Consider the following 22356-nt stretch of genomic DNA (forward strand, 5'->3'; position numbering starts at 1 on the left):
AAGGCACATGATTTCAGCTCAGGTCGTGACAAGGATTGATCCTCTTTGCTCTCTCTCTCTAAATACATAAATAAAATCTTGAAAAGAGGTCACATGACTTGCCCAGAATCACAGAGTCTTTGAGTTATGGAGTTGGGAATTGAAGCCCCACCTGGCTAACTGTGGAGTCCAGTTTCTTCCTATGACCCTATAAGGTCTCCCAGACAACCAGTTACTTTAAATGGGAGGAATCATGGCATCCTGAGCCTTGGCTCAGGCTTTACTTCTTTATATATAAGATCAAACTTTCTGTCCCAGGAAAAGTTCTAGACTGGTTTCTATGAGATGGCTTGAGGGAAGTTGTAGGTGGAAATATCCATAACTTGATAACTATTTCCACTATTAGTCAGAAAACAAAGGATGCTATGTATCTCAGCACTAGGTTACATGAGATCAGGAATGAGCAAAATATGATTAAGACTGATTAGGAAGAGAAACATGGAAATAGGAAACTAGTCTATTAATTAACATTACCACTATTGATAGTAGGCCAGAAAAACTTTCAACTCAGGGGCACCATATTAGCCAATTTAAATAAAGTTTCTCAAACTCTAAGATACTCCTCAAGGCACCCCTACCCCTCACCTTTATCACTGTGCTCTCCCAGATTATGGAGGCCATTTGTAAGGAAGGAAAAGCATTCTGGTGAATAGGCTGCCTTTCTGTCCACAATGAGCCTACTTATTCTTACCATCCTTTCTTCTTAGGTCCTCTATAAAAGGTAAAGTTGTTTATCATCTATCCTAATACCTCAGAATCAAATGTCAGTGACATCGATATGGGAGGATAAGAGAGCGCATTCAAGGTGAAATGGATGATACTGTTTGGTTTGTTTATCACACTGTATGAAGGGAGGAAGGAAAGGGAAACAGGGAGGATGGAGCAATGTCCCTCACAAAGGGAGAGGGGTGAGCCATGCCAACAGCCTTCCCTTTCCAGAACACCAAAGGAGCCATTGTTATCAACTCTATTTTGGCCTCAACAGAAGATACCTGATCCCAGGGTGGCGGGTTATTTCCATGGCAGAACTAAAGCAGTCTGTCCTGACACAGAGGAATCTAGAGAGTGCCAACCCCGTGCTGGGGATGTGGGGTTTCTATTACAAGTGGCATAGGCTATACCCATGGGGTGGTCTTTGCTGGGAACTACAACTCTTGGGTCTTCAGGGGTTTACTGTGGAGTTTATGATGTCATGGCTCACTTACTCTCTCTCTCTCTGGCTCCATTTAGTTGAGTTACTTGTCCAGCAAAAGGCCCTCTTAGATAAATGACCAAGAGAAAGACAACAAGAAAAGAGACTTTTTTGCTTTGGGTTCTCTGGCAGGGGGGCAGTTGGAAAGGGCTAGCAGGAATGAGTTATGTCCTTGAGGCTGCATGCACAGGGAGCAGGGCTTTAAACAGATCCTGGCATTGGAAAAGATTTGTATTCTTCGACTTTCCTGTTACTTGGTGCAAGAAATTCAGTTGAGAGTTGGTAAGGAAAGATAGCAGGCAAGACAAGGTTTGTATTACAGGGCTCAGTGGCACAAAGCCACAGGGGACAAGAAATAGTGGGCATGGAGCCACTGACAAGAATTGTGGTATCCTTGTCTCACTGGGTCTGATCTCTTGATGCCCTGGGGGAAGTGATACACTCACTAGGAACCAGGGCTGACATATGCCCAGAGATTTCATTTTCAAGCTCATGGTGTCTGGGTGAATTAATATAACACATGATATCTACGCCCTCCTCCCCTAAGTTATTTTTCTAGAAAAAATTTTTGGAGAATGAAATGCCCAGATACTCAGTAGCTTGAAAAAGTAAAAATATGAGTGTTAAGCCAACATCCTGGAAAGGAGGCATCTCCATAAGAGAAGCAGACATTTAGTGAGGGTTCCAACCATGCTACACCAAATAAACAGGCTGTGAACTTCCCGGCAGCCTAGCCAGAGCCATCACCAGCTCTTTCGTTTAGTAAAATTAAAGGGTGCAATTAACAATTTCCATGACTTGGGCCTCACTGCCTTCAAATTACAAGAGGGTAAACAAGAAGGGAAGAAGAGGGAGATGCCAACATTTCAGAAATTATGACCTTCAAAGGAGGAAGAATAGATCCAACCACAGGGAAAGTGGTCAGAAATGTGATACCCTTTGTGAGAGCCCAAGGAGACCCCAAATTGCCAAACCGCTGTATCTGAGGAGGCATTGCTGGGGCTGAAGCTTCCAGAAACCTATGAATGGTTCGTTTATTTTACTGAGGCTGAAGCTGATGGGGTAATTGTCAGGAGAGGCTGTGGATCTGATTGATGCTCAGGCAGGCAGGCTTTCAGAAAGCCCTCAGTAATTACCCACTGCTGTGTGCCATGCTGATGTGTGTGTGTGTGTGTGTGTGTGTTTACATGCACTTGTAGGCGTGTGTATGTGTGTGTGTGTGTGTGAGGGTTGCACAGGGGGAAGGATGGCTCTTCTGTGCTTTTAAATCCAGGCCAAGATTTTTCTCTGCTTGGTGTTTATACCACAGAGTCATCAGAGAGAGGTGAAATCAAAATTTTCAATATGCTAAACCTTACACTAAAAATAATTTCCATTCTTCCTGTAATTCAAGTTCCCTAAGCCTCATCAGTCTAACAGGATCAGTTTAATAGTCCAAACATCACAGCCTTCTCCTCCACCTCCGTCCCTCCCCCAGTTGCATGGCGCACAAACTCCTGCTCCGTGAACGTCTCACCCAGTTTTGATACTCCCCCAGGGTGTCACACATGACCTCAGAAATAGCTGTTGTATGCTCTTCTGTTCAGGGTTTCCTAGCTGGGGATCAAGAAGCCACCTCAGGGTGGTTGTGCCTCTCCTTACCTTTGCACAGCTCTGGAAATCTTCTTGATAGGTCAGAGGTCGACTACCAGGAGAGGTCCCTGCTTCCAGTGGCCCAAATCAGCCACCCATAGGGTGCTAAGGAAGGACTATACCTTCTGGAGTTCTGACTAGGCTAAAGTCCGCCATCCTGCCACTCTTGCCTACTAGGTAGCTGTGACCTTGTTGCCAGGTCATGCATAACCTTGTGAGAACATACCTTTCATCTGTTACCCGGAGCTCCCTTTTTTCCTGCAGTGCAGGTACAAATTCAAGAGGCCAGGTTCAGGGACCAACATTCTAGAGCAGTGCTTCTCGAACTTTAGCATTTATGAAAGTCACCTGAAGGTTTTGTTAAAACCATCTGGGTTTTAACAGCAGATTTTTGGATTTAGTGAGTCTGGCATAGGATGCAAGATTTTACATTTCTCATGAGTTCCCAGGTGATGCTGATGCTGCTATCTGGGGACCACATTTTTGAAAACCATGTTCTAGATTAGCACTATGCAGCTCCTGGGCTCCTATGCCAACATCCATCTTGGAGCTCCTGCCCACCAACAGGACAAACATAGCTAGACACATAGGAGTCTTAGCAGAAGGCCCAATTTAGCTTTAAGGTGGCACCTCCATTAATTACCATCATAGAAGATGAGAAAATACTGATATTCCTATGTTTTGCTTTTATTTTATTTTATTTTATTTTATTTTATTTTATTTTATTTTATTTATTTATTCATGAGAGACAGACATAGAGACAGACAGAGAGAGAGAGAGAGAGGCAGAGACATAGGCAGAGGGAGAAGCAGGCTCCCTGAAAGGGTCAATCCCGGACCCTAGGATCACACCCTGATCCGAAGGCAGATGCTCAACTGCTGAGCCACCCAGGCGTCCCCTATGTTTTGCTTTTATTAAAGCAGAGATTACTTGCCTGCATTCCTGCCATATAGGATTTGACTTAGGAACTTCAAATGTGTATACCCCGTATGTACGAAGAGTTGACCAACACAATTCTGGGAGTGGGAATGGGGCTCCCTCAAATGCTGAAGAATGACATTTATGTGGCCTTCTTCTAACTATAGAAACCATTGTATTTAGAGGATACACATTTTCTTTCCTTGGTGAACTGGTAAAGTTACTTATGGGCTGGGAGGTCTGGAGGATGAAATAAGAGGGGCTGTAAAGCCAGGGAGAGGAAATGGGGGAGATGGATGTCTTCCAAGTTTAGCCTTTGAGGAATACTCTTAGAATTATAGTTTCATTGTGGATTAAATGGGCTTTCAGCAAGGAGCCTTCATGGGAGTCTAAACGATGTCAAACATTTCTATGGGAAATGTATTATAAGATACAAACTAACTTAACCTACCAACTGGAACTCCACTTGTGGCAAATGAGTGATTTCAGTAAATGGGCTAAAGGTCTTTTGTCATAGATGAACATTCTTTTGCTCTCATATATTTATCATCTGTCATGCTAGTACAATTATGTACATACAAGTATAATTATATCTGGCATTTGCTAGACCACCGAATTATTGCTGTTACAGTTGGGCTTCCATGTCTTTCCCATGGAATTACAGAGATCATCATTATGGCATCTTCTGGGCCTGAGATGGATCAAAGCTGAGGTTAGAATGGAAAAGCCAGGCCTCTGGGGACAGCTCATACATAGTGTGAGGGTTGAGCTTTTGGTTTGGTCCAGCTTCTGAGTTTGGCTGGAGGTGGTTCTTGGCCATGATGGGACAAGAGCAGAGCTCTGGGGGAAGGGAAGTGTGTGCAGGCCAAATCTCCCAGATTTCATAAAGTCTCAGGATTTTCCAGTTAATCCCATTCAACTCTTCCACTCTACAGATGAGAAACTTAGGTCCAGAGAGTTCGACTAACTATACCATCCAACTATGGCCACCTGGGATCGGCTTAAAGCTCCAGTGTTAGGGTTGCCTCAAGCCAGCCTCCTGCAGAGCATTCAGTAGACTACCAGCACTTGAGGAAGTAGCAGGTGCTAGCTGAAATGAGTTTGGAAAATACTATCATTAACAAATCAGTAAATGGAGAGCTTGTTATGTAGCAAATGATGACCCAGACGACATTCACTTACTCATTCAAAGAATGCATATGCTGAGCACTATTCTAAGTGCTGAGGATCCAGGTGTAAAGAGACAGGAAAAGTCCCTGCCCTCGCAAAGTCTACCTTCTAGCTGACTCCTCCCCCTAAGCATGCATTTCAAATCTTCATTATTCCCTTAAAGCCATCATTCCCCTTTTTATGGTGTAGAGAAATTGGAAACTATTAGGTATGAGTTCTTCCAACTTCTTTCTCCTACACCTACATTTGCCCAGATTTACACCAGCTCCTCTCCCCTTCCCTAAGCTCTCCTCCACTGCCACTTATGGTAGAATCATCTCTTCCCAGGTCCCTTGCCAGTCAGTGCTCCCAGGCCGTGGATCCCAGCCTTCTTCTCATTTCATCTCCGGCATCTTCAGCCCCATGAGCTCCATTCCTTCATAATGTAAACAGATTCCAGTCTCTTTTAAAAAAACCAACAATAAAGACCTCCTTTTAACCTTATAGTTTCCCTCCTTCTGCCCTCCCTTTTCCTCTTCACAATCAAGTTTCTAGAAATTATAGACTTCTTACTTTTTCACCATTTACTCATTTTTCAGTTTATTCCTCAACGCACTGCAACCAGCTTCGGCTCCAGTGAAATTCCTCTCAGCAAAGTCACTATATATTTATTGAGCACCTACTATGTGCCAGATAGTGAGTGGAGTGCTGAGGATATGGAGGGAAGGAAGATAGGCATGGCCCTTGCTTGCTTGCTTGACTTATTTATTTATGAATGAGAGAGAGTATGAGCAAGGAGGAGCGTCAAGAGGGAGCAGGAGACTCCCTGCTGAGCAGAGAGCCTGATGTGGAGCTCAATCCCAGGATCCTGAGATTTTGACCTGAGCCAAAAGCAGACTCTTAATGGATTGAGCCACCTAGGCGCCCCAGTCCTTGCTCTCTTGCAGCATGTATCCTAGCTGGGAAGACAAATTTTAAACATGGAAGTAGATACATAATTACAAATGGGGGTAATGGGGGTAAGTACTTTGAAAGAGAATGGAGGGTGTTCTTGAGTAGAATGTTAAGGAAAGTCTCTATAAGAAGGTGACATTTTAGCTATAAAATAACTATTTCTAAATTCCTTATATTACTTGACCTTCCAGCACCATTTGACACTCCTTTTTTTTATTTATTTAAGATTTCATTTATTTATTCATGAGAGAGAGAGAGAGAGAGAGAGAGAGCCAGAAACACAGGCAGAGGAAGCAGGCTTCATGCAGGGAGCCCGACATGGACTCGATTCCAGGACTCCAGGATCATGTCCTGAGCTGAAGGCAGATGCTTTACTGCTGAGCCACCCAGGCGTCCCCCATTTGACACTCCTAACCATTCTTTTCTTCTCCAACTGCACTCTAGGTTCTTCATCTCTTTCTCCAACCCAAAATCTCTGTCCCTTCTCTCTGCTTATCCCTCATTAGGTATTGTTCAGGGTTCAACATTCAGCTTACTTGTCTCACTAACATCCTCCCTAGCCAACCCCGTCCATATGCATAGCTTCAACCATGACCAATGTGCTGAAGCTCCCAAACCCATATGTTCAGCTCAGATTATACCCCAAACCTTTAGCTCATTTAACCAGTTTCCTTCTAAGTAATTCCATTTGGGTTTCCTCTAGGCAGTTTAAGTCTAGAGGTGAAGCCAATCTCCTATTCCTACCACTCCATTTCTTGGTCATCACTGCTTCTTGATGAAATTTATTTATTTATTTATTTATTTATTTATTTATTTATTTATTTATTTATTTATTTAAATTTTATTTATTTATGATAGTCACAGAGAGAGAGAGAGAGAGAGAGTGGCAGAGACACAGGCAGAGGGAGAAGCAGGCTCCATGCACCGGGAGCCTGATGTGGGATTCGATCCTGGGTCTCCAGGATCACGCCCTGGGCCAAAGGCAGGCACCAAACCGCTGCGCCACCTAGGGATCCCTTGATGAAACTTAAAACCAGATAATGAACCTAGATTTCTCTGTCTTCCTTACTGCTCCCTCACCCACACACATAGACATTTTTCTAAAAATGACTAAGTCCTGATGACTCTATATCCTTGATATCTTCTGTCTTTATTCTTCCATTTCCATCCCCATTGTTTTTCCTTTTGTTCAGACACTTGGGCACCTCCTCCCCACTTTCTGTCTTTCCCTCTGCCACATGGACAGAAGCCTTACTGGACTCTTCCCTGAGGTCTTTCCTCCTTCAAGCAGCCCTCTTTTCTGCTGTAAGAATGACATGTCTCACATTTGCAGTTGATCAGATCATGCTGCTGTTTGGAATTCCTCAATGGCTCCTGCTCTGGCTCTTGTTCCATGCTTTAGTCCGTGCCTCCCTCACCCCCACCCCCTCAGTCCCTGGTCTGGTCATTCCCTGGGACTAGAAGGATGCACACAACTTGAGCTTATGTTTTGCCTGCCCCTTTTGTTCCAGTCCAGAAATCCAGAATGCTGGAATTCCCTGTGCACAGAGTTCAGAACAAGGGCCTCCATCTGTGTTCTTGCATAGTCTCAGGAAGTATTGGAGAGGGCTGTTTGCCCCCTCATACATTTCCCGCTACTTTTACCTCCCTTGTGTTTCTACTTCCCCTCATCTCCTAGGGTCTGGGCATTCACTTTCCTCTACTTGAAATGTCCTCCTCTTGGACTCAGAGTAAAAAGTCCTACTCTTCATTAGGTTTTAGCAAAAGGGTCTCCCTGCCACCCCAGCCAACTCAGGCATGCTTCTCTGCATTGTGACTCACCCCCCTGTGGTCATCCTCTAATTCTTCCAGAGCACTTCTGGAAGCTTCTCCATTTTCTTTGTATTTCCTGGCCCATCCTGGGCCTTAGACACCATGAATAAAGGACACTGCCTCTACTAGCCAAGAAATGCACTTGCTGGCCCAATTTCACTATTGCTTGCATTTCAGTAGCACAAGAATTTAGAAAAGGCATGCACCAGAATAGGGTGTGGCATCTTATATAATCAATAGTATTACCTACCTCATGTGTTGAGTCTTTCCTGTGTGCCAGACACTGTGATAACTGCTTTACATATATTACCACATTTATCTTCACTATAACCCTGTGAAGCATACATGATTATTAAACCCACTTTACAGATGTGGACACCAAGGCTCAGCAAAGTTAGGTTAAATGTTTCAGGTCACACAACCAGGAAGGGAAAAGCTGAGTCCCCACCTAAAAACTCTAATGCACACACTCCTTTGCGGTACCTCAGGCGGTTCTACACATTGCATTAGAGCAACCTATCAGTGAAAAATGTGCAGTCACCCCTCATCCAACATTACAAATGCATTTAAACATGTAGAAAAATATACTTAGGAACATGAAGTTCCTATATGACCAGTCAGTATTTTCCCTTAAGGAAAAAATACAGAGTAACCATAAAAATAAAAATGAACAATCAACCGCTAAATTTTAACTCCAAATTTTATTTAGTATGGGTGTTTGTAATAAAAGACACATTTAAGGTAGTTTTAAAAGTCCTAGGGCACCTGGGTGACCCAGGCAGTTAAGTGTCTGCCTTCGGCTCAGGCCATGATCCCAGCGTTCTGGGATCAAGCCCCTTATTGGGCTCCTTGCTTAGTAGGGAGTCTGCTTTTCCCTCTTTCTCTGCCTGCCACTCCCCCTGCTTGTGCTCTCTCGCTCTTTCAAATAAATAAAATCTTTTAAAAAATAATTAAATTAAATTAAAAGTCCTAATAGAAAACTTGTTCCAAGGAATTATTAGGAGTTTTTTCCCCCCTTGTTTTTAGGTTAAGTAATTAGACCACTTCTAGAACAGACACTGAAAGGGAGCTACACTCTCATGAATTCAAATTTCCTCTTGTCTGAGGCCATGAATCCTCAGATAGCTAAAATAACTTATTACTAATATCAATAATTAATCAGCAGAGGAAAGATTGATCATGGCATTGTATGCTCAGCGGCATCAGAATCGTGTACTAATCAGTGCATCAAGATAAAACTCCCCGTCTGAGGGGAAGCTGTGCCATCACCACTGGCAGCAGAATGAACTTGCTGTGCTTTCAGAAGATGGACGCAAATTAAGGACAAAGACTAGAGAACGTGTTGGCCACCGGCAGAGGCTTAAAAGGAATTTCAGCTTGCTACTCCAGACAACTGACTCAAAATAGGATCTTAGAAAATTAACAAGTCAGAGCTAGTGAGGTAGCTCCTCAAGGCAGGATTGCCCATATTCACAGTCTTGGGTAAATTTTCTCTAAAGGTTCAGTGGGGTGGCAGGAGCAGCTGGCTCTTGCTGTGCTTCTTCCAACAAGCAAATGCCTGCTGGCTCTCAGGAGATTCGGCACATAATCCAAGCAAACAGGTGCCATTTCCCTAAAGATCAGCAAGTATTGCTCCAAATTCCATAGTGCCCAGCTCATGGCTGTTAAATAGTCACAGCCCGCCCCAGGACTCTCGTTTTAGGGTTAGCTTCTAAAGGGAAGGGCTCTATTTCCTTTTTCCTCTCTGGCCCTTGATCATGCCCACTGCAAGCATTAGCACTTTTTCTGCCTTGGCTGGTTATTTCTCACATAATGGGTGGAAAAAGACCTCAAGCATGGAGACATTATGAGATTTATTGTGCTTTTAAGGACAAACTAATAGTAAGGTGAAAAGCTCTCCTCTAGTAGTTTACCAAAAAAAGTATAAAAATAGCTACCTCTATTTTTATGTGCTCTGTGTGCTAAGTGCTATATGCCTTATCACCATTTTTGTCTTTATTTCTCATACCACCCCTGTAAGGCAGGCAGTGGTCAATTCTATTTAACAAATAAGGAAGTACAGTCCCAGCTTTTGCTGATCGCACAGAACAGTTGTAGCCTACGCCACACAGTTATGTTATTGTTCCCTTTTTAAATTCCTTTGTATGTGCCAACCCTGAAAACAGAGTTCTTATACCATGTGCTATCTCTTTAATATCACCCACTGCATATCCCAGGGGATGGGCATTTACCTGGCATTTAATCATTATTGATTAATGTTTTATATGTTGTGAATACTCATTCTCTTCATTCAGTCAATAAACTCATTGAAGCCTACTTCTCTGCTGACAGTATATTAGTTTTTATGGGAAATAGCAAAATAAAAATGCCACCCATCTTGACCTCAGAGAAATCTAGAAAGGGGGGAGAGTTCTAAATGTAGGAAAGAGAAACTCTACTCACATTTTGCCTATCCCCTTTCTTTGTTCCTCTCCACAAAAGGAGGGAATACTAATCTGACTCATCTGGTTCTAGAACATTTGTTTGGGTCACACTTACTGATGGGCAGGTGTGATGGTTAATTTTAGGTGTCAACTTGACTGGGTCACAGGGTGTCCAGATACTTGGTGAAACATTATCCTGGGTGTGTCTGTGAGGCTGTTTTAGGATGAGATCAACATTTGATTTGGTAGCTATCAAGCAGATTGCCCTCCCCAATGTGTTGAATCCAATCAATCAAAAGTGGGAACAAAACAAAAACTGATCCTTCCCCCCCCCAAAAGAGAATTCTCTCTGCTTAATGGCCTTCAGAACTGGGACATCAACCTTTTCCTGCCTTCGGACTTGCACTGATACGTTGGCTCTTTCTGGATCTGGAACTTGCTGGTCTTTGGACTGGAACCACCCCATCAGCCCACCTGGGTTTCCAGCTTGCCAACTTATCCTGCAGATCCTGGGACTTGCCAGCCTCTGATATTGTGGGAACCAACTCCTGATATAAATCTCTTATATATATTGATTCTGATTCTCTGGAAAAACCATGCCTAATACAGTAAGATTACTGTATTTTAAGAGTTTTGCCCTTCTTTTATTTCCATTGCAAGTGGTACAATCGGCAAGCTGACATAATGCCCTTTAGTTAGCAGGCCTTTATTTTGTTTTTCTTATCTGTTTATATGCATACTTAACCTTACTAGCCTTTTTAGTTCCCATACCAAGTAATAAATTAGAAAATGGGATTCTAAGATTTAGATTTTTTTTAAAAGAACTTTATTTATTTATTTATTTATTTATTTATTTATTTATTTATTTATTTGAGAAAGTGAGCACGAGTGGGGGTGAGGGATGGCAGAGTGAGAGCGAGAAGCAGACTCCTAGCTGAGCAGGGATCAGACGTGGGGCTCCATCCCAGGACCCCAGGATCATGACCTGAGCCGCCCAGGAGCGCTTAAAATTTAGATTCTGCCTTGGAGCACAGAAGATACTCCAGAAGCCTTAAGTTTAAGCTATGGGCTTTAACCCAGGTTTAGCTCTGAATTGGAGGGTAGTGGTCACTGGCCCAACCATAAATTGGAACTTTGTTTTGCACCTGCAGTTGTCCTTGTATGTAAATTTTATTCGGGAACTTGGTGGAGAGGGGGGTGACTGGCGGGGATTTTTAGGTCCCTGACTTTAATACCATCAAAGTATACTGAAACTTTATTACCTGACATAACCCACCAGCTATATCACAGGGTCAGAACAAAGTGTTGTCATGGAAGCAAAAGCCATACACTCTGGGACCTCAGGGCAGCACACAATGACTTGAGAACATTGGGGAATATATGTGCTTTTTTAGGTCTCTTCTCGAATACTGGTTCAAGAAACATCCTTGGAATATAAAGAACATTGGGAGCTAAGCAATGCATATGATGGGATTAGGTTAGAGAATATCATCATTGTTTGAAAAGAGACTGATGTACGATGTACAAGTTGGCTAAGCTAGGCCAACAGCTCTGGCCATATCTGTAGCAGGAAGAGTGCTTCTTATTCAGGTACAAATACCTATCCACACTCCTTGGTTAATGCCAATCCTGAAAGCCTGCTAAGTTCAGATACTATCTCAGGTGCCTATTAGAGAAAGTGATAAACTATATAGTTTTGTCCCCACAATACATCCAGGCATAATTTAAAAAAATCAGGGTCACAGTCAGGAGCCCTCGAAATGTACACACCAGTACTCTGAAATTCTAATTATTATAAATACATTTGTGTTTTGATGTGATCTCACCCATTTAAAATGGGCACCACTCTCTCTTTATAATAGTTTCTGGGTATAATCCATTCACATCTCCCCTCTGCAAGGAAAAGTCGCTGTGGATCTCACAGATGCTACTGAGGAAAATGACCTTCAGCAGGCAGAGATAAACAAGTCTGCTTTTCATCTTCCAACCATTGATTTTCTGCAAGGCAAACCACAAAGCTGCTTTGAAGTCCGGGGGAAAGCTGCAAGGGACGAGGGAGATAAAACTGAAGGCAAGAGTGGATTTGAAATAAAGTCAATCTCTGTCATCTAGGTGTAGATGGCTATTGGCAAAGCTGAAACTGCCAGATTTTATCAAGAGAGAATTTAGATTATTGTAAAAAGAGGGTGTTTTAAGTTGGTAAAACTGGGTTGGAGGAAGGTGATATGTAAAACAAAGAGAAATCTGAAAGGATCTTGGATAAAATGTATCCATTTAGCAGAAACAGTTGCTTTTAATCAAACAGTGGCAAGTGTGTAGTGTATAATCTATTTTAACACTGCTGGGGAAGGCTTCCCTCCTGTTTATGTTGCCTTATAGGACCAAAGATACAACTGTAAGAGTATTTTTTGTGTCAAAATTTCTTCTTAAAACAGTACAATAGGGGGATCCCTGGGTGGCTCAGCGGTTTAGCGCCTGCCTTTGGCCCAGGGTGCAATCCTGGAGTCCTGGGATCGAGTCCCATGTCCGGCTCCCTGCATGGAGCCTGCTTCTCCCTCTGCCTGTGTCTCTGCCTCTCTCTCTCTCTCTCTATGTCTATCGTGAATAAATAAATAAAAAATCTTTAAAAAAGCACAATAGGTCTAAATTTTAGCTTAACAGTTTGATAGATCAGTTATGACTTTTATAAAAATTGTAAGCATATTACATAAAAATAAAAAAAGATTTTATTTGAGAGAATGTGAGGAGTGGGGAGGAGCAGAGGAGGAGGGAGAGAATCTCCAGTAGACTGTGTTGAGCAGGGAGCCCGACTGGGGGCTGGATCTCAGGAACCTGAGATGATGACCTTAACCTGGAACCAGGAGTCCAACGCTTAACCGACTGAGCCACCCAGGTGCCCAAGCAGATTACATTTGAATGATACTTTTCCCTTTACAGAATGCTCTTCCATGAGCTTCATAAGCCTGGGAGATGGGCTGGATAAAGGCTATTATCCCTGAGGGAATTGCACAGGGCACACACACTGAGAGGGGGCTGAGGAGAGGCCAGAAGAGCAAGGTTCTTGGATTCTTGCTCTCTCCCTCTTTCTGCAGGTTGTCTCTAATTTGTGGTTTCTTAGGGGAGAGAAACTCTAACTCTTGCTTCTTTGTCCTCTTTCTGAAATGTGTATTGTTTTTCTCTGTGTCTTTTGACAACTTACTCTTAATGTGTTAGCGCTGGGATTTTGACACGTTTCCCATTCTCAAGGTGTCTGGGAAGTTAAAGTCTGACGCACGAGTTGAGGAGGCCCTGCTCTGGAGACAGCCACAGTGGAGGCTGAGCTTCCTGAACCGTGCTGCAAGAAGTGGGATTGACCGTGATTCTGGTCGGTGTAAGGGTACTTAGTGTTGTGAAAGGAAAGATCCTTGAGAAAGTTCAATCCCTCTCTCAACCATGAGGACAACAATTGCCAGCCAACCTGAAATCACAGCCCACAGTCCTTCCTCATTCCAGCCCTGTAAGAGCTGGGTGAGCAAAAAAACACATGCCATTTGAGGGGAAAGCATCATGGAGGAGTTAAGGTTTCACCAACCTTTGAGATAGCTAAATCATTCATGTGCTCTCATGGAGCAACAAAAACGTGACCTAGAGCCAAGATATGTCAAGTAGAGGGTCTATGTTGGGAATAACAGCTTTGGAGTTTCAGTAAGACTTTTTAAAAATTTACTGTTTTCATTTGGTTATTTTTAACAACTAATTTGTACCAGATATTTAATTTAGCATTTTGTTCAGATCCTACAAATCAACTTTTTGTTCTAGCTGATTAAGTAGTAGAAGTACATACCCAAAAATCCACTCACATAAAATTTCAATCAGGCTTTATGAAAAGCACCTAGCAGCTTTTAAAACGGTTCAGTTAATGTCATAGACAGGACTCGTTAATTAAAAGAACTAAATAATTACAACAATTAATTTCCTCATTTTTATCCTTTAATAGAATAAAAACTATTCTACTGATTTAATAGAATTAATTTTGCTGACTATAATGAACTTTATTTATTTATTTTTTTAATTTTTTTTTTTTATGATAGTCACACACACACAGAGAGAGAGAGGCAGAGACACAGGCAGAGGGAGAAGCAGGCTCCATGCACCGGAAGCCCGACGTGGGATTCGATCCCGGGTCTCCAGGATCGCGCACTGGGCCAAAGGCAGGCGCCAAACCGCTGCGCCACCCAGGGATCCCAATAATGAACTTTAATATGAATTTTGATATTACATCATTTAATCAAAAGGGGTAGTTTTAAAGTCATTTCAGAATGTCACATAGTTAATTATTTATGGGGCAATTAATATAGTCAGCTTCTGCTTGACCTACTGTCATCTATGGGTAGTTTCTATACAAGTATATAACATCTGGTTTAATGTAAGTTTTATAAGTCACCACTGAAATTTTAAGTTGTTGTTGTCTTGCTGCCGACGATTCATGTTAAAATGACATTGCCAGAATTGATATTGAAATAAGTGGGTTAAGATGTAATGTCTTTTTTCAAACTATCTCCTTAAATAATTTCATTCATCTCTACATTTACACTTTAAAAATATGTGATTCACAAGTAAATATATTTTGGAGTTTGTGCTTCAATGTCCAATCAGCACACTTCATTCCATGGTTTTATAAAATATTAGTTAACCAATAGCTATATAAATATTTATATATATGTTTATTTCTGAAATCTGAACTAGTTCTTTTCTATTACCTGGGATACTGTTAGACTTAATCTGCTTAGGATAGTTAAATTAATATAAAAGGGAGAGGAGTGTTTTTAAAAATTTCCTTGCTACCAGGAAAATGCTCATCTCAGACCTCTTTTCAGGCATCAGATGGTAGCATAAATCAAAATGATTTTCTGATATTAACAATAAGGTGTGTTGATACAAAAAAAATCTGTTACAAACCAAACATAGATAAATCACAGTTTAGGGGGACTATAGAGTCATTGAGTTATATTAGCTCCAAAGGAGGGTTGAAACACTGAGCAGTCTCTATCAGATTAATTTAAGAAAGGAAATAATTCATAGGAACCTCCTACCTCTGAATTGATATGGTGTGATAACTTTTTTTGCTACACAGCAGTAAATGGATATGTCTCTGAAAATGAATTCTGTTTATAGTAGTTTCTCAGGGTAGGCCTTCATCCCAAGGCTAATCTCAATCATGAGCAGAGCACAGTCAAGCTAGGGCAGGTGGGGGACAGGGTGTGCAACACTTTTGGGACAAGAACCTCTTGAATCCTTTGTAAACAGGAAATAGACTCAGAATAAGGAGTTAAAATGGTCACACTGGACAATGCATTAAGTTAGATGCTTTATCCTGTCTCTATATTGCCATATATATTTAATAATAATGTGTGAATGCAGAGATTGTTTTTAATTCTCATTATCCATTAAAAAAAAAAAAAGATTCTCCTTGGTGGCATGACACTATGCAAATTACTCTGTGTCATTTGGCCTCGATCCAGTAGTCATATTCCTCACATGCCTTTCAGATCCTTAATGACCCTATATGGTGTCCATGGCAATGAATACATACATGGTAGATGGGATTATTAATCGTCCTATAGATAATTTTAGAAAAGATATGTTATCTGACAAGTAATAAATTATCAGGATAGTTTATCTCAGTGCATAAAAATATATATTTTTTAAGTTAGCAAATGACCTAAGTGACCTGTTTCTTCTATGATTAAAAGACCTAGAAATTAGGTTCCCTTTGCCCTCCCCAGATAAATCTTCTTGGCTTTCCACATGTAACTAGGCGGCTGATACAAGGACTTTTCCAATCCTCTGAGCCTAGTCCCTAGCTATGGACTAGAAGGCAATGATTGAAGGCCAATTGTGACCCTGTATATAAAGGACTTGACTGTAGATGGAGACAATGTGGTTCTCTACCAGGGATGTTTTCTGGGTAATGTTTTATTGGAGGTTAAGAGGTAACATTAACAAGGGTTCCTCACAGTGGTTCTATCCTTAGCTCAAATAGTTAGCTACATTTTGTCTGTGTGTGTGTGTGAGGAATCTTTATTTTGAATAGTGAATATGATAGGGGCAGTGGAGCAGCATCTCCTAGGAGTTGATGTTAAGTGGCACTTCTATGTCACATAGTCAACAGTGAGTTTTTTTTTAATAAATTTTTATTTATTTATGATAGTCACAGAGAGAGAGAGAGAGAGAGAGAGGCAGAGACACAGGCAGAGGGAGAAGCAGAGGCTCCATGCACCGGGACCCCGACGTGGGATTCGATCCCGGGTCTCCAGGATCGCACCCTGGGCCAAAGGCAGGCGCCAAACCGCTGAGCCACCCAGGGATCCCGTCAACAGTGAGTTTAATCAACAATTGTAGTTGTTCAATTTTGTATCTGATGCATCATCTAACACAGAGCCTGACCTAAAACTGATCTGTAATGAATGTGTAATGGGGTGAAATTGGTGTCCTTTTGCCTTCTCTGTCTATATGTGATGGACTGAGAAATGGGTTAGGAATCAATCACGAAAGCAGAATTATAATTTTGGATCCTTTACTGGCTATGTGATTTTTTGCAAAATCGTTTCATTGTTCTTTTTGTTTGAAACAATGATGCTTGGATTGGATGATCTTTAAAATTCCTTTTACCTTCATGATTTGTAATCTATAGACAACATAATGACCATAGGATGGTTAAACCTATAGTTTGCTGGTGAATATAACTAGCTGGCTTTTAAAAAAAATAACAAAAGGAAAACCATGATTTGTGATATTTGCTGTTTCTATGGTGTAAATACTTCTGCTGTTGCCAATTTTAAGTTACCAGTGTGAGATCATTAAACATAGAGTTGGGAAGAAATGGGTATATTCAGCTGTCCCAAGCCACTAGGAGCCAGTTCCAGCACACTATAAGCCTTAAAATAATATGTTATTCTTCTATAAAGGACTGAAAAGTATGCTAATTAAATTGAAAAAAAGTAATAAGGATGGGAAACAAGAATAAATTTCAAGAGTGAATGATACAATTAATGCTTGGATTATACTAGATTTTAATGCTTTACCTAGTGATCACACTATTATAGTTTTCAAGAGAATATTAAGTCATGTGCTGTTTTTTTCTAAAGTCACATTTCTATATAAAGATAGTAATATTTTCAAAAGCTGTATCTTTTAGAGTGGCAGGATGCAATATTTAGAATCTGATCTAATGCTTTAAATGCATGTGTTATAGCTCTAAGATTAGTCTTAAGCCAAGACTGGACATGATTTTAACCTCCACCACCCAGAGGATTAATATATAATATTCAGGAATGTTGACAATACAATGCAATGAATACTTGGTACTCATCCATGCACTGTTTACTGGTCACAGTGAGCATTAGAACAGAACAGTATTATTGCAATGTTGCAGAGAATGCAAACTAAAAATGTGTCCTCTGAAGGAAGGAGAAAAAAATATTAAAGAATGTCAGTCCAAGGAGACATGAAGCCTGGAAGTCATGGTAGAAGCTACAAATACCACAGTCTATCTAAAGAACACTGAATTTTCCAAGATACAAGTTTAATCTTCATGTGACAAGCATCTATCATAAGACATTAATAAGAAAATTACTCAGAAAAGATATAAATACATGCAACTTAAAAAATATGGCTAACTTTTAAAATGGCTTATTTGTAATGTGTACTGTTTCTAATATTAAATACGATAAAACTGGGTTGCAAAACCTAAAGTTTGTGTGTGAGCACTTGCTAGTGTCAGACAGTGAAGGTTTTTAACACTCCTGTTATTTTTCCACATAAAATCTAAGGTGGTAGTTGTGAAGTTGTCTCAGGATTGAACATCCAAACAAAAATCTATCATAAATATTATTGTTTTGCTTCCCCTCTTTGGCTTAATGAATGTTTACCAAGAAGATTGAATTATTTGGTTAGCAAAAGGCATATATGAGCCACGTATACCCTTGAGGTGACTATGTATGACTCCGATACAGTAAAACATTCACCAACTCTACAGCAGTCCTATATGTTTAGAATGGGTTTTATCAGATGATACTACTGCATAAGATCTTTTAGAGAGGCTGTACCATACTTTTGATATTAATCTATAAAGAAGTACAATTGACCCTTGAACAATACAAGTTTGAACTGTGCAGGTCCACTGACATGAGAATTTTTTTCAATAAGTACAGTACAGTACTCTAAAGGTATTTTCTCTTCCTTATGATTTCTTTAACATTGCCTTTTCTCTAGCTTACTCTATTGTAAGGATAAAGAATTTAATACATATAATATACAAAATATGTGTTACTCAACTGTTTGTTATTGGTGAGGCTTAGGGTCAACAGTAGGCAGTCAAAGTTGTACATGGATTTTTGACTGTGTACGGATTGGTGCCTCTAACCCCTGTGTTGTCTGAGGGTCAACTGTATTTATGTAACTATTTGGAGAAGGAAACAGAGGAGTCAAAGATCCAGCACCATCTATGCTTTCCAAAAGTCTGACATTATTTATTGTTCTCATTTTTAGATAGATGAACACATGCCTAAAAACCTGTTCTAATTTTAGGACTTACCCCAACATTTCTTTTCTTTTTTAAGATTTAATTTATTTATTCATGAGAGAGAGAGAGACAGAGACAGAGACATATGCCGAGAGAGAAATAGAGAAATAGACTCCATGCAGGGAGCCTGATGTGGGACTCCATCTTTGGACTCCAGGATCACTCCCTGGGCTGAAGGCAGGCACTCAAACACTGAGCCACCCAGGTGCCCCCTTACCCCAACATTTTGAACAATTATTTTGAACACATATTGAACACATTTTGAACACCATTTTGAACACATTATTGAACACTTCCATCTGTCTACAACAGATTTGTCTTTCTTCACTCAGTACCAGGACAGTCCCTCCTGCACCTTCCCTGATTTGGTGGGGTTATTTTTAGTCATTTCATGGAACAAAGAGTTCTTTGAGACTGTCACTTGTTTCTAGTAGTCAATATAAACTCCCTACTGGAAGGCCCAAGGCTGTGTCTTTTAATCCAATGTGCATTAAAACCACCATTCCTAGGGCCTATATTGATACCTGATATTCCATGGGCCTGATAGTATTTCAGTTCCTCTTCAGATCTGACATCAAGAAATTGGTTAAGTATTAAGACAGTTTTAATCTTTTTAAATTTAGCATTTTGGGACAACTGGGTGGCTCAGTGGTTGAGCATCTGCCTTTGGCTCAGGGTGTGGTCCCAGGGTTACAGGATCGAGTCCCACATTGGGCTCTCTGCATGGCGCCTGCTTCACCTCCTTCTGCCTATGTCTCTGCCTCTCTTTGTGTGTCTCTTGTGCATAAATACATTTTTTTTAATTTAGCATTTTTATGCTTTGGAAAAGATGCAGCTAGCTTAGTTTACTTTGTAGTTAGAAGTTACTTGTTCCAACTTATAGAATTACAGAATTTTAGAGTTGGGTAGAACATTAGAGATTTTTTTTCTTCACTCAGTGAATTGAGATTTCAATATATTTATATATGACCAGGTACCAGGTAAGTTTGCATTGGAAAAAAATTATCTCTTTTTTCCCCTATCCATATAAATTCTAAAATCCCTAAGTAAGAGACCCAAGTTTTACACTTAACAAGCATCTCCAGTGTAGTGGGTTGCTGAATACAAAAAGAAGTATAAATTATGGTCTTTGACCTTAAGGAGCTCAGTTTTAATATGGGCCCCAAATGTGAACAGATAATTGCAAAATGATGTAATAAGTCTATTATTAGAAGTATGAATGGAATGCTTTGGGTATTGAGGCTTTTAATGCAGTATGAGGAAGACTGAGATGACTGGAGATGCTGCTGCTACTGGATTATGAAGGATTTATAAGTGTGAGTGTTTGTGCATTTTTGGGGCTGGTGGTGGTAGTAAGGGCATTCCAGGCAGATTGAAAAAGAAACATAGTGCTGATAGTGATAGTGTAGGAGTCAATGATATATTACAAAGAGCCTCTATAGGGACGCCTGGGTGGCTCAGCGGTTGAGCGTCTGCTTTTAGCCCAGGGCATGATCCTGGGGTCCTGGGGTCGAGTCCAGCATCAGGCTTCCTGCAGGGAGCCTGCTTCTCCCTCTGCCTATGTCTCTGTCTCTTGCTGTGTCTCTCATGGATAAATAAATAAAATATTAAAAAACAAAAAACAAAAAACAAAGGGCCTCTACAGTTATGGGTCATATAGGTTTAGATCAACAAATAGTTGTTGAGGTTAATTTTGTTGGAAATATCTGCCACCGAATATCATTCCTAGCATGTAAGCACGGAAGTGACTATATGCTCTTTCTTATTTTACTGTTGATAATATTAAATATTCATAATTTTAATGTTTAAAAAACTCATTAAAAAATAAATCTAGGGACACCTGGGTGGCTCAGCGGTTGAGCTGTTTGCCTTTGGATCAGGGCGAGATCCCGGGATTCTGGGATCGAGTCCCACATTGGGGTCCCTGCATGGAGCCTGTTTCTTCCTCTGCCTGTGTCTCTGCCTCTCTCTCTCTCTGTCTCTCATGAATAAATAAATAAAAATAAATAAGTAAAAATAAAAATAAATCTAAATGTATTGAGTTTTAAGAAAGATCAAATGCAAAATTGTGATGGAGGTTGGCTACTATTATCTTCTTACACAACTCTCCTTAATACCCAGGTCTTCATCTTCTCCTGCTACCTTCCAATTCATTCAATTCTCCACTCCTCATCCTTCTCTGCTTTCTCAGTAAGGCAAACTTAAAACTCAGAACCACTCCTTTCAAGTGATCAACAGTGCTGCATTATGTCCTCATAGTCATGAGAATGAATAAATCACAAAATGTTGAAGGAAAGGATAAGAGGACTTAATGATATTTCTCTTATTATGGTAGATAATGATCTCAAAATACTATTAAGGAAATGGTGGAAACATTTTCTTACTATTCTTTAATTTTTCTTTGTATATTGTGTAGGGGTCAGAGAATGATATAACCACTAATTATGTTAGTGTCTTGCATCTAATAGGTATTTAAGACATATTTGGTGAATGACTAAATATAATTCAATGAAGCAAAACAAAATGACATAGCCTCTGGGACAGCTTAGTATCTACACGCAAGAATGTGTTTGGATACCCATCTTACACCATACACAAACATTAAATCAAAGATCTTGGGAGGGATTAATGGGGAATAACTGCAAATAGTTACAGAATTTCTTTTTTGGAGAATAAAAATGTTCTGGAATTAGACAGTAGTGATGATTGCACTATTTTGTGAATATACTAAAAACCACTGAGTTATACATTTAAAAAGGATGAATTTCATGGTATGTAAATTTTATCTCACTAAAAAAAGTAGATGCAAAAAACCAAAACAAATAGAAATAAAAGCACAGTCAGAGTTGAATTGAGGCTCTTATTGAAATGTTCTACATCTAGTAGTCCTAACACTGAAGAGGAATATAAGTTAAAGAGGAAAAAAAAAAAACCCACCACTGTTCAGTTAAAATTGAAGATAGTCAAGAAAGATGCTATATTTCAATAATTCTAAGATGGATATTTTTTTCACATTTCTGAAATGGGAATGCATCTTATAATTGATGGTATGTCCAGTTAAATTGGCTGCATTTTTTCTTTCTTTATAGTATATACAATTATGACATGTCTTAGATTCGATGAAGTACACTACTTAATTTTTAGAATAATGTGGTATAGGGTGCTAATTATCTTCAATATAAGTTTTCCTCTTCCCACACAGTAAATAATAAAAATTTTAATAATAAATGTTTAATAATTTTTTTAAATAATTAAAGCTCAAAAAAATAAAATTTTTACCTGGGTAAATGATTGCTCAGCCAAAGGTTATATATTCCCAGTTTTTCTTACAGCTAAGTGTGGCCACACGTCTAAGTTCTGTCCGATGGCATATAAGCAGAAGTAATATGTGCAACTTCTGGTTTGTGCCCTTAAAGAGAAAGAACATTCTTTTCCTTCTCTCCTTTCTTCTATGCTCCCTCCCTTTTTCTTTGCTTCTCCCACACCCTCTCATTCCTCCTTCATTCCCTTCCTTCTAAATGGCATATGTGATGGTGTGAGCTCAGCAGCCATCTTGATCCATGAGACAGAAACCATAAAGCAATGTACAGATACCTGAGTTCTCTTTTTTTTTAATTTTTAAAAGATTTTATTTATTTATTCATGAGAGACAAACACAGAGAGAGAGGCAGAGA

The sequence above is a fragment of the Canis aureus genome, chromosome 33 (genome assembly GCF_053574225.1).
Source record: "Canis aureus isolate CA01 chromosome 33, VMU_Caureus_v.1.0, whole genome shotgun sequence".
NCBI classification, from domain to species: Eukaryota; Metazoa; Chordata; class Mammalia; order Carnivora; family Canidae; genus Canis; species Canis aureus.